This window comes from Acomys minous, assembly GCF_964271855.1.
Source record: "Acomys minous genome assembly, chromosome: 14".
Lineage (NCBI taxonomy): Eukaryota > Metazoa > Chordata > Mammalia > Rodentia > Muridae > Acomys > Acomys minous.
The window spans coordinates 66,250,295-66,265,557 of record NC_140496.1 but is presented as its reverse complement, the minus strand read 5'-3'; the positions used below and the strand labels follow the sequence as shown (position 1 = coordinate 66,265,557).

Here is a 15,263-nt window from a genome sequence, read left to right as displayed (position 1 = left end):
GACATATGATAGCATCTATAATATTGATGTGCCTAGTTATGGGAGGTCATGGGATGGGATGGTAAGAGATAAAGGATGCCATGATGCCCATCCATTTCAGGCGCCTTGTGAGTCAGTCGCTATGTTTTGTATCATTTTTGTTTCTGATGGTGGTATGAGAACCCGGTTTCCCAGGCATGTTAAGGAGGCACTCAATCACAGGGCAACCGTATCTCATTTATCATTTCTCATATACAAGTACACACATCCCACTGCATTTCTTCCACATCCATCACATACTCACTTTTTCATTCTCCTCTCATTTATCTCTCATGCCTCATACTTCCGGAGAACATTTTCTATCAATTACATCATCCATTTCCCTTCTTACATCATCCGTCACCTCTTGTCCTGTCACATGCACACCAACTGTACTATATTCTGTTCTTTCTTCCTTGCTGTTATTTCCTCATGTCAGTATCACAACCCACCATTTTTTGTTGAGGATTTCAAAATTCTGTCACCCCCATGGACACTTTTAATCATCTACAGAACAGTGCCCGTTCAACTTTTATTGAATTCTGGGTTTTGTTGTTGTTTTTGCTCAAATATTTATTCTCATTCTACTTCCACCAGCCTGTTGTAAAGAGAATGGGTGTTCTAGCTGAGCATCTGATTCTGAGGCTCTAGCAAAGCAAAGATTGTGTTCCTAGCCTGTCTGAGTCTTATCTTTTTATGAACCAGCTGGGGCACAAGGTGACGGATCAATTTCTTAAAAAGTCAGGGTCATTCATGGCCTCAACAACAGTCTCTTCCATTAAATGGTATAGTCTCTTCAAAATGGCTCCTCCAACTCAGCCAGAGAATTTAATCAGTCTGTATAGTCATGTTCACTTAATCACTTATATATTTCATTAATATTATCATTATTCATTATTCCTAGTTCCATACAATCTAATTAAGGCCTCATTGTCTATATTCATCAATACAACTCTTAAAACCTAACTATATATTTCCCATTCAAGTCTGTTCTTGAATAGGCCTATTATATAAGTTGTAAATTTCGTCATAACACTCCCTGCATCATTATTTTTCTAGAGAACCTAATCTTTGCAATGAGATTAGAAAAAGAATCAAGAGTAAGGAATAGCAGAGAAAAGTTATCATTATTTTTAAGTGTCATAACTATCTACTAAAATATAATAAACTAAAGAACTATCATATTCAATAGCATGACAACTTATAAGTACCCTATACAGAATTTAGTAGCTTCCATATGAAATGGCTATAGCCAGATAGAAAAATGATGAAACTGAAGCAACACTCATCTGGCAAAATATTGTAAAACACCCAAAACTAAACTTTAAACTAGAAGTTCATATGCATTTAAGAAGCAGAAGATAAATAAATTGAATATCAAGCTATACCTGGTTAGAGACAGCTGATACCCTAATATTAACTACCTTGAATTTGCATCTATCAGTTGAATGCAGTTGAAGTGAAATCCAAGAAGCAAGGAATGAACGGTTTCAGAGAGGGCAACCCTTCTGCTCCAGGGTATGTTCCTCAAATCCTTTCTTAGAAATAAGCCTCCCAAGCTTGTGCTGGGCACCTGGCCACTTGGAACATATATTTCCGAGCTTAGATACATTCTAGTTACAAGCGTTAAGCCCGATCAGGATATCCTGGAACCCAACGCAGCCAAGGAGGTGTAAGTACAAATGTTCTATGTCAACTGGCAAAATCCTCGATGATAGTCAGTGTGTCTCATTTGCCTTGTGGTCCCCATCTCTTCCTCCGGGTGCTATGACCGGCCCTGAGGATGATGCAGCAGAGGCCAAATGCTGAGGGTAGTGCCGCAACTGTATAGAAAACACTGGTGTGCTGTCAGCCAGGGGTGTGCCTGAGGCTGCCTAAGACCAGGCTCCGCTTGCAAAAACTCTAAGGTAAGCTCCTGTAGGCTTTTTGCTTTTATCTGCCCTTGGTACTGATGGATAGACTACACAGAGAGAGTGAGTGAACAGAGAATAGTGAACAGAATAGAGAGAGAGAGATTGATTAGGTGTGGCAGCCAGAAGGGGCAGGACAGGCCCAGGATGTATGTCCTGACCCAAGCCCGGAAGCTGAGGAAGGTGAGCAAAGCCCAACCTATGCCCCTTAATAATCAGCATCTCCTTCCTTTAGACCCCATAAAAGCAGCCCCCATGAATAGCCTGGGTCTTTGGATAGTCTATTGCTCTTGACAGAGTATGCTGGCCTGTACCACCACTTTGCTTTTAAATAGTTTCCTTGCTACTTTGCAATCTGTGCACATTGACTTCAGTTCCTTGCATAAGATGTCAGAACTGGGAAACAGCCACTGCAGACACCAGGCACCAGTAACAATAGGGAGAAGGAGCAAGGATCTCTCCCTCAGCTCTCGAAAGAGGCACAGCTTTGCCGACACCTGCTCTCACGCGACAGCCCCCGGAACTGCAAAGCTATGTACAGTTCTATCGTTTCCAAAGCACACAGTTTCAGGGCTTCATTGTGCAGTCTCGGAAGCTAACGCAGTCTCTATCTTCAGTTTAAGAAGAGGCAGGCACACACACATAAAGTAAAAAGACAAAAATAATAATGATAATGTATGTATAAGAGTCAAGAGTGGTACCAGGTAGTGATAACTTTACCAAGGATCCAGATAGGGAAGAATTGAGGGCAAGTTCACAGCTGCAATGAGTTAACTTTGAGCACAGGATGCCTACATAAACAATCTGAAGAAGGAGAGTTATTCACACAGCATCACCCCCAGCACGGCTGCTGCAAAAGCCTGAACTGTGTGAGGCATCACAATGGAGCCAAAACTACAAAGAATCATTAGTGATGTGTTATTTGAGAGAAAGGGTCAATGACCAATACCAAATCTAGCCATAACCACAAAGATTGAAAAGCAAGGGCTGGCTGCTGGCTGCACTATAGGTACACTGCCTACAGCATCCTGGAGGCTGGGCCAAGAAGGCTAGAATTCATCCATTCTGTGATGAAGAGCGCTGAGATCCTGAGGGCATCACTTGACCAGATTTGGAAGGTCACCCTGTGTGCAAGCAAGTGCAGTGGATGGGGCAGATTTTAGGTGTCAAGCCTAACAGAAAAACAAATTACTAGGCTAACATTTTTTTTTCTATTCCTCATGACTTCTTGCTTTTCACCCACATTTCATTATTCCTAAGGGGACCATCAGACACCTAGTATTACAAAGAAAAGAGAGCAGTCATATTTCTTGATAGCCTGGGTTGGTTAGACTAAATGGTGGAACACACACACACACACACACACACACAGACACAGACAAACATGTGCACATGTGCACACAAACACGTGTGTGTGTGTATGTGTGTGTGTATGTGTGTGTGTGTGTGTATGTGTGTGTGTGTGTGTGTGTGTGTATGTGTTCTTGGTTAAACAAACAAAAAGTGTTTCCCCCTCTAGGTTTTCATAGGTCTCTTAGTATTCTAATCTACACTGTGGCTCTTCAGAAGGAGAAGGATTTTTAGAATCATTCCTTACATCCCAAACCTGAGCATACCATGGGAGTGAAGTTCAAATGTTCTAGGAGGTATTACTGCTTCCCTCTGCTGGGCTGTTTAGTGAAACATCAGCTCACTTAAGAATGAGTGGCACATTACATTAAGCTATTTCTGAGTCACTTTCAACTCAACTTGCCATTACTCTGTGGCTATTGACAATTTACTTGTGCTGAAATCCAATTTGTTCTATCTTCAATATTTCATTTTATTATCGATTTGTTTAAAGGGGAAGGAAGTTTCTCCAGTAATTAAATGATAAGCAAAACTGAACAGTGAGGCTTGAGCTTTTTCTCCCTAACCTACATAAAGGTCACTCAGTCCCCAGGCAGACTAATCCAGACGTAGAGAGAGCCATTGGCCCTGGGGTCACAGTAAGTAGCGTCCCCTTCTTTCATATCTACACTGTATAGGATGGACAGCAATTTATGCTATTCCTAACTCCGCCCCCCCCCCCAGAAGTGGGAAGAAATATTTTTTACTCTCTCAGAGAAATGCTGCCGTTACTGATGCTTTGGGAACTGAAGGACCAGCAACGCACACAGTTACTGTGGAAGAAAATGCAAGGAGCACATGTCTGATCACCTCTGCGGTAACCAGGAAGTATCCGAGAACTGGCTCAACTGAAAGTGAATGTGAGAGGGGAGAAGTCCTGAAAGAAATCTCTATAGGAAAAGAGGAGAAAATGGTAGAGAGGGGGAAACAACAATAATTTTTATAAGATTTTCAAATCACTCCACAGTTTATATAGAACTCTTACTAATTTCTAATGATTTTCAAAACAGTCCTGTGTGGCGGGTAATATCTGGGTTATTTATAGATGAAGAGTTAAATGTCTTCTCCGATGTCCTAACACATGCTGAAATCTTTAGATTCAAGCCCAGTGCCCTTTCCATCCCACCTTAATATCCCTGAGAAGAACCGTGGTGTTAACACGGATGCGCACGGAAGCATACCATCGAGTGGAGGAGCATCCAGAGCGTATACTCCACCAGCTGTGCACGTGGTGTCCTTGGGACTTGAAGCCCAGGCACAAAATGCAGACATGTGCCTGAGCAAGTGTCCTAGCTAGCTATGTGGTTACCACTGGCTGTCAACTTGGCATGATGTAGTCACCCAGGAAGGGAGCCTCAGCCAAGGAACTGTCTAGGTTAGTCTGGCATGTGGGTACACTCACGGCAGATTTTCTTAGTTGGATTAACTGAGGTGAGAAGACCCAGGCTAAATATGAGTAGCACTATTTCATGGGCACTGCCCTGGACTGTATTACAGTAGATACGGAAAGCAAGCTGAGAACAAGCACGCATGTGTTCACTGTAATACCTGGATCTCAAGACGCCCAAGAACCACCAGGAATTGAATCAGATGTAAATTGCACATGGGTCGCTTTATTTAACAAGGTCAGAGCTTGGACCATCAGTCCTCCAGCAAATGGAGAATATGGAGACCTTGGGTGCTCCTGGTCCAAGGCTTTTAACGGGAAAAACCCGAAGCGGGGATTTCCAAGCCTTGGTGTTACATGATTGGTCAAAGGTTACATAGGAACGTTGACCTTTAAGCTGATTGGAGGGTGCCTCTGAGCTATCCAGTAAGGGGGAATTTTTTTTTATCTAAACTAAGCGTCTTAACCTATTGACCTGCATCCTGGTTGGTTGGCAGCTGCAACTTGTGTAAGCTTGGTTTTGTTGTTGTTGTTGTTGTTGTTGTTGTTGTTTTCCCTCAAGATCTAAGGGAACATAAGTCACTAAGGGGACAAATTTTCAAGCACGAGGCCTAACTATAAAACTATAAAACGTTGGTCTGTTCCTCTCGTTCACCAACCCTCTGCTCCTGACTGTGGGTATGACCAGCTGCTTCAACTTCCTACCACCTTGCCTTCCCTTCTTTGAGGAACTATTAGCTGGAGTTGTGAACTAAAATAAACCCTTTCTCCTCAAGTTGCTTTTGTCAGGGTGTTTTATCACAGCAAACAGAAACAAAACTAGGCCACTAAGAGTCACCCATACGGAGAGCAGCTCTGCTTGCTCCCTGCAAGGCACTGGCCTCAGCATCAATGTCAAGTCACACCACGTCATCTAAAGGTGTCTGTTACCCCCAAGCTGCCCATGAGGCAGTTAATGTTCTAAATATGTGATTTTGATAGTCTTAAAAACGTGTATTACATCGAGATGATAAATACTGTAGTATTGGCAATGCTGTAAAAAAGAAAGTTTATTGATGTCATGGCTAAAAGAGTTACTAACAAAGAATGGTTAATCAATAAAACATTATAAAATCATCCCATTTGAGCCACAGATTTCCACAAGATGAAAGCAGCCATATAACCTAATGGTATATATTGTATCACAAGTGTTATTTTGGCCCCATTTCAAAGAAATTATGAATACATTCACTAGATCCACTAAAAAATATTTTTTAAAAAAGGCTTTCATGGTTTTTCCATCAAAAATTCCTCGAATATATGCTAAGCATAATAAACATGTATAATTTTGTCAATTTTGAAAAAATGCTTTTTTAAAAAGCCAAATTGGCAAACATTTGGTAGTTCTGATTCTTTTCAACAAAGTTGTAACCCAGTGAACACACTAGATCTGTCTTTCCATACTCTTCCATCCTGATCACATTTGTCATCACTAAAGATCACATGAAGAAACGGAGGAGGAGAACATAGTGATTTGCAAAACTAGGTGGTGAGAGCCTTCCCAGGATGATCTTTTGTTATTATGGCTTAATTCTCCTTAGTTGCAGAAAACTATTAGATAGATTCAGGATAGGCAAGAAGTGAAATAAAGAGAAGTCTACATAATAGTAATATTTCTGTAGGGAAAGACTCTAAGGAGAATAGAAGCTGAGGGAAATAGAATACTGCTTTAAATTGCTCTCTAGGTTACACACAACCTGACTTCAGCCTTCGTCATGTGTCTCCAAGAGCAAAAGTCTGCGATATGTTTCACACAACGGAGGAAAGAAACTGCTCCCTTCAGGCTGACCAAGAGCAAAGAGAACAGGATGTGTGTTGGGAGCGGGGAGTGCCCACAGGAATCATGGTTGGCAGGGAAAAGCACCACAAAGACGTGAAAAGGAAAACAACTCGGTCAGTCATACTGGATCAAAACTTGGAGTGTGATCCCATGGGTTAATTTTCTTTTCTTTTTGGGAGGAGATAAAATTGGTTTTTTGGAGACAGGATTTCTCTGTTTAACAGAGCCCTGGCTGTCCTGGATTTGCTCTGTAGATCAGGCTGGTCTCAAACTCAGAGACCCACCATGTTTAATTTTCTTATACATTTAAAAACAGTAAAATTTGGAGGAAAAAAAATCTGTACTTGATAGTCTCCACACGACAATTCTCATGACAAGGCTTCAGAGATGGCTACATTCGAAATTCCCTTGCAAAATCCAGTGCTATACCAAAGTCCCTGAGACCACTAATATAGGAATAAATTCTATTGACTGGGAAAGAGAGTTCAGGTCTGGGACCTAGAGGGGAAGACTTTGTAACAAACATAAAGATGGATTCTGTAGATGGAGGATACAAAGCACTTAGGGCCTCTTTCGATGACCTTCCTGATCAGATGGGGAGGTGTCCAGGAAACTGTAACTCTGAAGCTTGGGGACCACACAGCTCTGAAGGGGGAAGAGTGTCCCAGGGGAAGGGCAGCCTGACACACCGAACAGCTCTGAGAGGAAGCCTCCTTATCAGAGGCATTGTAGCTCCCAAGGCAGGTTTTCCCCAACCCCAGCTGAGCTGAGTTGCTCAGGAGCCTCAGCCCCTATTCCTTCTTCATTTCTTCTCTTCTGGGCTTCTTGGCTTCTTTCCACGAGAGTCACGCCAGGCAGCAAATCTCTTAAAAGAGATTTATTGGAGCGACAAAGGCAGAGGATGTTTGCCTCTGCTCCAGGGAGAAAACAGGAAACTGAACAGTAGGAAGGACTTATATAGTATTTCTTAGCGGGTAGCGCTTTCTAAGGGAGAGATTTCCAGAGTGAGGATTGGTGGGATTTCAAGCCCTGAGCTTCGGGGAGCTTAGGGATTGGTGGGCTTTCCTTTTCAGGGATTGGTCAGTTCCAGGAATTGGTGGGTTTCTGTGGGAAACTCAGGAATTGGTGGATTTTCCTGGTCAGGGATTGGTGAGTTTTTATTCAGACTTTTCACCTAAAAATAGCATACTCTAGGAAGGGTCCCTTTAAGTGGCAGTTAGAGGCTAGAACTGCCATTATGACAGTGGGGGGCAGGCTGCTAGTAACTCATGCCTCAAGGGGTTTACACGGACTTGAACTCTAAGCTAAACAAAACTATAAACTTATACTACGGGGTCAGATTCCTTGTCCTGGTCCCTGGCTGGCAGAGCCAAACCATGTAAAACTCCCTGCTTGAAGGGAATGGCTAGTTTATACTTTGTTCCCACAGAGATGGCTAGGAGCTCCCAGACTAGTTGCAGTTGGACAACCCTCCCTTCCCCCTGAGTTCCTTCCGTAACCTGAAGGCTCGGGTGCTGCTGCTTTTTCTGTGGCTTCAGCTTCTCAGTTTCTCCAGGCATCTAATCTTAAGTCCCAGGACTGTAGAGACACGGCCTAAAGATCCGAGCACCCCTTTCAGGAACCACAGAGGGTGATACCCAATGGAGCTGAAAAGGGAGCATCCAGGAAAGATGTAGGGGAGCCTAGAGGCAAAAAAGTGGCCCAGCCTGGCTGCAGAACCCTGGGCACTTTTTGGCAAAGTAGACAAAGTTTACAAAGCATACAAAGCTTGCTGCTTGAGTCCACAGTGAATAGCCAACATCTTTCATAAGGATGAGTTTATTCACTGAAAGACAAAGGACCTAAGCAAATCTCTCTAAAGGTTTGTGAAAATTCTGGGGGAGGCTGGCACCTAACAGAATAGCAAAGAATCCAAGCTGTTTACCTTCACTCCAGCATTGCAGGACATCAGGCATCATTCTTCCCTTGAAGAAAAGCCTGGTTCCTCCAAGGCTTCCTTCAAGCCGTGCCTCCTACAAATATGTGTAAACGATAAAACAGAATAGGAGGGATTTGGGGAACAGAAAATGTGGAGAAGAGATTGGTGGGAGTGATGGAAATACTGTTGTTAGATAAAATGTGGGACTACTAGTTGAGTTTTAATTTCAAAAACATGTATAGTGATAAGTATATCGTAAACACTGTTTAGGATATACTTATGCTAATAACCATTAATTATTAGCTTAATTTTGCAAGCCTAAAATAGGTCTCCTTCCCTGTTCCTAAAACCTTCAGTTCTAGGATAGGTAGTATATATTTCTCATTTTTATTTGATATGGGGTCTCAAACTAATTTTATTTAAACTCACTGACCATGTTTTCTTACATCACAGCAGCCAAGGTGAACTGGGAAATTTAATGCAAATAAACACAGCCAGTTCCCTGCTACTAGCTAATGACCAATACCAACCCAGTTATTCACAACCAAACATCTCTTCTGTTTCCTCCCTCAGTTTGGTACTCATTATATTTTAAAATGAAGACTGGTTTCTGAGTGTGTTATATTCCCTATGCTGCAAATACAGAGATGAGAAGTGGGTTTCCTTTTCTCACCACGGGATTCGTCACCTTGAACAAGCTTCCCAGCTAAATCATCTAGAATGCAGAATGAAACATGGTTTTAGGAATGCTGTAACTGCAACCCAGAAATGGTAAAATAGAAGTTCAAAACTGAGCTGAGAGCAGGACTCCCCCATGGGAGGCAGAGACCAAACAACACAGAAAGAGACAACTGGTGTCACGCTCACAGTGCCCGGGAAAGAAAAGCAAATCCTGAGTCCCACACAACACAGAGAAACACTTGGTGAGCTCTGCACACAAGGGCAATCTCGAACATGCTCAGGATAAAGGTGATGAGCAACAAATGGCCCCCTCTTTGCAGAAAGAGAACGTATGTACACCTGGAGCTGAGGCTGGCGCAGAGGGGGAAATCTAGCCTCTCCTGAGATCTCACAGCACCAGAGGACTCTCCTGGAGACTACAATCTAAAATCACCCAAACTCTATGACCCAAGACCCCACAAAGAAAATGTGAAGTCTCTCCGAGGACTTCCTCAAAGGGAATGATGGCAGTAGGGCGAAGTTACCGAAACTCTCAAGCAGGGTTATCCTGAAAACCCACGCAAAACAACCTAAAATGCTTAGGTCTCTCTCTCAGATGCTAGCCAGAGCCTCGGGATGCTTTCTTTGGTACTTTTGGTTCTTTGCCCTCTTTCTAAAGCTTCCTTTTCCATCATGTGGCTGTCTGTCTATGATGTGTCTGGCCTCCATGTCCACTTAAATGCTGCTGTACTATAGTTATCCCCACCATTTTGAATCTTAAAGATTTGCCCTAATTTTCCCCCAGTTCCTCCCTCTGGTAAACCTTGATTAAACTTGTACCAGTGTAGTGTGTTAAAACACTGAAATTTTGAAAGAATGTGGTCCTTTCACACAGTCTAGGTTGACTTTGGTAGACACAAAAATTGGTACCAGAAGTGCGATTCTGATGGAACAAAAGCCCAGAAGATATGACACTGGCTTGGAGGTCTGTGGGTCAGCAAAAAGGGAAACTGTACTCAAAGGCTGAAATGGTTATTCCTTTCACTCATTGAGAAGCATCAGGTAAAACTGTCACTATAGTAACCTAGAAGGCAGATCACCTGTCAAGTGAATTTATATGCCATAGGGAAGAGTTCAGAAGACAAAATGTTAGTTGTATGTTTTGGCTACAACTGGCTGCTTCCAACAAGCAGCCAGAAGGCTGAAATGAGTTTAGATATTTGATCCTTTTGTGAAAGAGAAAGCAAACAGAGTCCACAAATTCAAGAACTCCTACAGTGCAGAAGGCAACTGTTTCTCAACTTGAAAGAATTCAGACAAAAGATAACATTGAGGAAATCGGAGCACAGCAAAGGACAACTAAAAGTCAGCTTTAGGACGAGAATATGGACATGTGTTCAGAGTTCTGTACCTCCAAGCTGATTAAGGTAGCAGCTGAAATACACACTGAATTAGCAGTGTGATAACCAACAAGTGTTTCCACTGGAAAATTAACTAAGCAAAAAAAAATGTCTGTGATTTAGTGAGTTTTTTAAAAATGCAAATACATATCTGTGTTCATATACACATATAAAACGTGTGTTTGTACGTGTGTGTGTCTTACTAAAAAATAAGGTAATTGTCGGAAGGAGTAGTAGAAACAAGATTTACTTCATGGCTTAATTTTTTTAAAATCATACTGTTATGTTCTCTAAGATACATATTAAAATTTTAAAAACTAGAAAGTGAACATGAACTAAAACAAATGAATTTAGTATACATTAAGTTGGTTTCACAACCAGTTTACATAACTATCAGATGATTAGAGAAAGAAAGTATTCATTCACGTGGACTAGGTAAATTTTAACAATAATTACCTAATGGGGTATATTCTAGGGATAAGAATAAAGCTGTGAGAAACAAATATTATTCAATTGTCTTATTTTCAATATAATATTGCTGTTACTATTTTGAAACCAATTAATATATTCTAGAGGATAAAGCAAATAAGGTCTTATGTTAATATTTTCACAAAAATTCTCTTGGTAACACTGCTATGATATATAATGATGCAGCAGTGAGGGGGTACCACGGTGGGCTCATGCTAAGGTGTACACCCCCCCCCCCCGAGGAATTACAGCAGGCAACAGAGCTGGGATAAGGAAGGGGAGGGCCTGGAGAAAAGGTAAAAGCAGTGAGTGAGTCATGAGGTCGGGGGGGGGGGGCAGGGATGGTGAGAAAGGGGCGCCTAGAGCAGAGGGGGCCATCTGGAACAGAGAGAACATAGAATCTGGGACAGAAAGAAAGCTGGGGTGGCAGGAGTCCTTTTACCCAGAAGACACCCCCATACACCTAGCAGTGGCAGGAAATAACGTAAGATGTTGCTAGAGCCCTGAAGGCAAACCAGCAGAATCACCTGTATGCTAAGAAACACTTAAAAAAATTAATCAACCCTGGGTGTTAAATTGGAATTGAAAGTGTCAGTTGGGCTCACACGGTCCCTGGCTCTGTATTGGAGCACAAGTAGGGCACATCTGTCCTACAGTAGCCAAGATGGTAATATTCTTTCTTATTCAGTTAAAAAAAAAAAAGCCTTCATCTATGCTAGGCTGGGGTATGCTGTGTAAAAATATGTAAAGGGTAACAAAATAGCCCAGTCCTTATCTGTATGGAATTGTATCATGCTAATGATGAAACATCATCCCCTCCTTCTTATGGATTGGGACTAATAAAAATGAATTAACAGGGACAGTCAGGTAATTATAACACAGGAAAGTGTTAGTGGAAGAGTTTCTGAAGCCTTTGTCTGAACTTTCCACATGTGCACTTTCTTCTAAGTCCATCAAAGCAGAAAGCCAAGAAGAGAAGACAATGAAGAAGAAATCTGGCTTCTGTCGTTGCTGATAAGGAATCTCATTGTTCATAACAGAAGGCTGTGTGTTTTACCACAAAAATCTTGTACCAAGACATTTAACAACCAGCTAGCTCTGTGGAGTGCTGAAGAGGCCTTGGGGCAGTTGCTGTGTCATGGAATCATCATGTAAATGCCATGTTGTTAAATTTCAGAATGTGACCTTGTTGATGAGCTATTCAAAGCCTTTCAACCTAATCCTTGAATACTAGGTTGGAAAGGTGTTGACTGACAATATCATCCATCATAATATCTCCAAGGCAAGAGACTGGATAAATAATTTTTAGGAGCCACAAACACATTTTCTAACATCACTTTTTTTTTTTTTGCCACATATGTATTCTATAGACCACAGTTTTCAAGTAATATACATAAACCACCCTCAACTAGACTTCAGGAAACAGTAGCTGGGTTAACTGTCGCATGTTTAGCCATCCTGGTGTCACTTGTCACATTTGCATTTCTGCCCAAATCATGGAACTAGTCCTTGTCCTTAGTCTCAAGCAGACATCTACACTGAGAAGAATAGAGGTGAAAAAAAAATATGACTTATTTATAGCCAAGAGCATCACAGATAACTCCATGTGGTAAGACTGGCAAGACCAAAACTTTAGATACTACAATTTTAGAAACTTTTAAAAACAAATGGTTGGCATGGCATTTCAAAGAAGGCATTTAATCAGCTACTTCCTGTACTAAGGGTAGTCAAGTGTCAGTGGATGAAATTTCAATGAAGTATGCTCTCTTGTCTACAAACTGAAACTTCCTTCATATATAGTATTTTATTAAAGTTAAGTAACAAAGTATAATAAAAATTTAATATTTTTCATATATGTATTTATTTTAAAACACTTATATAGAGGCATACACATTTCCTTTGAAATTAAAACCAAAAAGGTTTTCTAGTCTCTCTCTCTCTCTCTCTCTCTCTCTCTCTCTCTCTCTCTCTCTCTCTCTCTTTGGGGGTGGGGAATTTTCAAGACAGCCTTTCTCTATGTAGCCCTGGCTGTCCTGGAATTTGTCCTGTAGATCAGGCTAGCCTCCAACTCAGAGATGCTGCCTGCCTCTGCCTCCCAAGTACTGGGATTAAAGGTATCTTTGTTCTGCGTGTTGTGGGTTTTGACAAGTCGTAATCATGTTTGTCTTTCACTTTCATATTGAAGTGCCTCACCACACTAAAAATCCACTATCATTCACACATTCATATAGTTAGAATTTTACAAGGTGTAGAGTCTTCAAATCTGCTTTTCATTACTTGATAACTTACTTTTCATTGATGAGAAGTAGCTCCAAAGTATGGATACAGCATAGCGTTTGTTCGCTTATTCACAATGGAGACTTTGGAGACCTTGGTTGCTCACAGTTTGGGTTAACGATAAATAGTTACACAGTAGGTAAGGAAATAAAAGAGAATATCAGTATGAACTTCTATTTTTGTTGTATTTTCAAATATTCATTTTTCATAGCTTTGTCTTTAAAAAATCACCTCAAGGTAATAGTAATTGCCTGACCCTAACTATAGCCTACAAACAGTATTCTCACCAAAGACAATTCAATTCCTTAGAGAAACAGATGATTTCTAGTCTGCAATATGGAATATAAATAGGCGGAAAAACTATAAAGAACATTTTGGTGTACAAATTTGAACATTGCTTGAAATACCAATCTATTGAAAGAAAATCATCACGTCTGATAAAGAGATGAAGATGATCTAGATGTTCCTATAAGCATTAAACAGATTTAACCAAAAACCTTTTGCACCCCTTCCATGAAGAAAATCAGATTCGGATAACTTTATATGCCAATTCTAGCAAGCATTCAAGTTGACAATATTTGTAATTCACAGTGTAGAGTATTATAAACTCTTCTGAGGGAACAGAAAAAGAAATATTCTTTAATTCAAACCGAGGAGCTGCTATAATTCTACATTCAGCCCAGAGAAGGACATGATGAGAAGGAAGGGAACACGTCCTCCCAGCTGGGCCCCACTCAGGAATACATGCGCACACATCCTACGGGAAACTCAGACCACAAAACCTCAAGTATAAACTAATAACGCACCATGCGCAAGTGGTTTTCAGTCTCAAGAATGAAACCTCAACTTAAAATTAAGCACTGGTTTATTTCAACATACATAAAAGGAAAGTATTTTACAGTTTGTGTCTGTGACTTTTTCAAAGGTAACCCCAATAAGCTAGAGACAAAGTTTCTAACTTATTAAAGTGCATATAAGACAACAAAGTGCAAAGTCCAACCTTAAAAGGAAGGCTATGCTCATGTCGCTGTAGGCAATGGTGTGGCACCAAACATAGCAGCTATCCGCTAAGCAGTTTGCTGAAAACTTTATGAAACATGTAGTCTGTACAAAAAGAAAAATCCAAAAATTTGAAAAATATGTATTCTTATTTGTTATTATTACTTTTCAATTATTTTAGATACCTGCTTTCTAATGAGAGAAAAAAGGGTGTGAATTCGAGTGGTTGGGGACGTGGAGAGGATCTAGGAGCAGTTCAGGGAGGGGGTAACTGTAATCAGAATATATTCTATGAAAAAAAACTATTTTCCATAATAAATAAAATATAAATAAATGAATAAAATATATGCAAAATAACATATAGTAAGAATTTGAAAGGAAGAAATGTATCAATATTTGTGAGTTATGACATCTACATATATATTTTAATTTATGTTATTTTTTAGGGTTATTAATAGAGCTCAGCAATCGATATTTATGACATTCACATGAAAATGACAGTTGGGTTGCTCTATACTCTCAACAAACAATTAGAAATCACAATTTTAAAATATACATTTAAGAACCCCTTTTTTTTCCACAAAAGATATACAACTAGGGGAAAGGTAAACAAAAGGCACAAAATCTTGTAAATAATAAACATAAAACTTTGTTGAAAGAATTTGTGAAAAGCCTAAACAAGTTAAGATGTGTCCTAAACGAGTTAAGACAAATTAAGATGGTCTTGGATAGAAAAATTTAATACATAACAAACAAAATTAGATTCACTTATATACATGAAGTTTTCAAAACTGCACAGATATAGATACAAAAACAATTAGTATATTGGGAGCAGGTTATTTGGGAGAAGAAGGGCCCTTTCCAAATTTTATAATGTTCTATTTCTTAAGCTGAAACATTGAGTATGCAGCTGTTTATTTTATTTTTCATTTAGCTGTGTAGTTAGTTTTATGCACGTCTGACTACGCATTTTCAAAACAGAAAATTGGGGGCTGGAGTTACAGCTTAGTGGTAGAGC

The 15,263-nt window shown here is 40.4% G+C and overlaps 1 long non-coding RNA gene across 1 annotated transcript in view; it reads right to left on the bottom strand.

Moving 5' to 3' along the window:
- Positions 1 to 13,298, bottom strand: part of LOC311583440 — a 39,024-nt gene extending 25,726 nt beyond the window's left edge. Inside the window, exon 1 of the long non-coding RNA XR_014774512.1 lies at positions 13,259 to 13,298. This is a non-coding gene — a long non-coding RNA (uncharacterized lncRNA). The remainder of the gene's footprint in view (positions 1 to 13,258) is intronic.
- Positions 13,299 to 15,263: the final 1,965 nt, after the last annotated feature.